Here is a 2,373-nt window from a genome sequence, read left to right as displayed (position 1 = left end):
CGGGCCCCGGCTCCCGCGGCGCTCCGCACTTCCGGGATCGGCTGGTCTCGCGCTCCCTCCGCAGCGACGTCACGCGCCGCCGCTGCGGCCCCGCCTCCTCGCGCGCCGGCCAAGGGCGGGGCCGTTGCGCGCCGCCGTTGCGGCCGTTGCTGTTGCGGCCGTTGCTGTTGCCCGCGCGGGGGCTGTCGCGCCGTCCCAGGGCCCTGCCGGGGCTCAGGAAGCGCTGCTCGTTGGAGGGTGTCTCCCGAGCACCGTGTGGAGGGAATAAAGGAAATCTCCCTAACCAGTAAAATAACTTAGCCCCTTAGCCGCGGTCTGTATCAAAATTGGTGGAACCTTAAAAAAAATAATATGACACACATGAGGTTTAGGGGGAAGCAAAGGATCCCACTCAACCCACACCAAAGCTGGTGTTGGAAGAGCGTGAAAACAGCTGTCACTTCTCCATGGCAAATCTTACAGTATATTGACTGTAAAAGTCAGTGTCACATGTTTCAGTTGTCATGGCAATGTTATGCATATAACTTACTTTCTGCTGACCACTCTGTATAGCTTAAAAAGGTAAAGCAGATATGTAAGCTCCAAAGTTTACTTGTATGGAAAACTGAAATGGGATTTTCAAACGCTGTTGAACATTGTCCTCATTCCGCATTCTTTTTTTTTCTGTCACTTGTTACAGACTAAGTTGCTAGCTCGCCATTTTTTATTTTGTAGATCTCAATATGAGGAAGATACCTGATCATTAGCATAACAGGCATGGTAAAGTACATATTTTTTAATTATGTAAATGTATGTTCCAGATTTTGTGTGATAGCCTACCAGCAGCTTGCTATAAAGCTGGTGATACCTTCCTGGTGGTAGTGGACTGTGCTATATAGGGGCTAAGATGCACAAGCATCTTTGCTGCCTGATGGCCATTAAAAGGGGTGGGATGGGGGAGAGCCCATGACCTTAGTTTCAGAAGCTCCTATCACCACAGGGAGGGGCAGCTCTTCCAGTATTAACAGCGATCCAGGGCACAATCCAGGACTGCTCCGGCAGCAGCAGCCTGGCCTTGTAGGGCACTAGCGTAGCCAAGCAGGCACGGGAGTTGTCCTTACACTCCTGCGGCATTCGGGGCTCTGCCGGGTTGCACCTGCCTCAGGGCTTGACTGCATTCGCGAAAACCGAGTGTATACGTCAGGGATTCTTTGGTGTGCTCCCAGCTTCCTGAACTGAATATGCAGCCAGATGAATTTCTGAGAGCTTGATCAAAAACAAATAGAAGTTGCTTTAATTTTACATTAAAAAAGTGGGGGGAGAGGGAAAGAAAACCCCACTGCCTTACTCATATCTGGCTATAAGAGTTCCCTGCAGTGTTCGGGTTTTTTTTTTTTCACCTGTTTTTATTGCCCCCCACACACTCACAAGCTTTTGGTCCCTTAGCCTGAGTCAGCCTTATCCTGACTGCATTTTTCCAGTCCCCAAGAAAACCTCTATGCTCACAAGTTGAGATTCTAATCGGGCTTTTGATGCAGTCAGCTGGGCAGTGGCCTCCCTTTGTTGCCGGCATCAAGACTTTACGGGCTATAGTTACCCTACACATCACTGCAAGATTACGTGGCTGCCTATATATGGAAGAGGGAAGCCATTAATACCTTCCAGAGCACCAGTAATAAACATGGCAAGGGTGTGAACAGGGAAGGGCAAGATATGAGATCATAGTTTTACTTTTGAGCCCTGCTGACCTTTAGGTGGCTGTTGCTTAACAAATGCAACCACTGATACTTTGCATCCCTGAGCCCTTCACCAACACAGCACGGAAATTCTGCTTTGGCTTAGGATAAGTTACCAGAGCTTCGAGCATGCAAGGGATTTGCTGCTTTCTCACGCATTTGTTAGTTAGTCAGTACTCCTCTGCTGCCTTTCTTCTGATCATTACAATTGTAATATTAATAAACAGTAATGACTTGTATCCTGTTACTTACTTCTGACAACTCAAATAACTGTATTTCCCAACTCAGAGATGAGGAAGCTTCATAGTCAGTAGTTAGCAGTGTGGGGAGCATAGTCCACATCTTCTGAGTCACAGTCCTATGCTTCAATCTACAGACACACTTCCTTCTTCAAAAAATTTATGATAGTATATAAGGGAACCAGTTTAAAACAGCTTTCCCTTAAAATATTTAGTCATGCGGTATGAACAGGTTACAGACATATTTTAAGCATTGCTGGTCACGGCTATATTTAATTTTAGTGCAGACAGATTATTAGATGTCCTCAGTTTCCCCTAAACAAGCATTATTTATATAGAGAGCATTGCAATTTTGCAAAATGTTTTTAAAAGTCAGATTTGATTATCATTTGCAAACGGGCTTTTCAGAATACTTTATA

The sequence above is a fragment of the Tinamus guttatus genome, unplaced genomic scaffold, assembly GCF_059628265.1.
Source record: "Tinamus guttatus ecotype Peru unplaced genomic scaffold, ASM5962826v1 Tinamus_guttatus_pri_ptg000104l, whole genome shotgun sequence".
Taxonomy (NCBI): Eukaryota; Metazoa; Chordata; class Aves; order Tinamiformes; family Tinamidae; genus Tinamus; species Tinamus guttatus.
Note: the sequence above shows the minus strand (reverse complement) of the source record.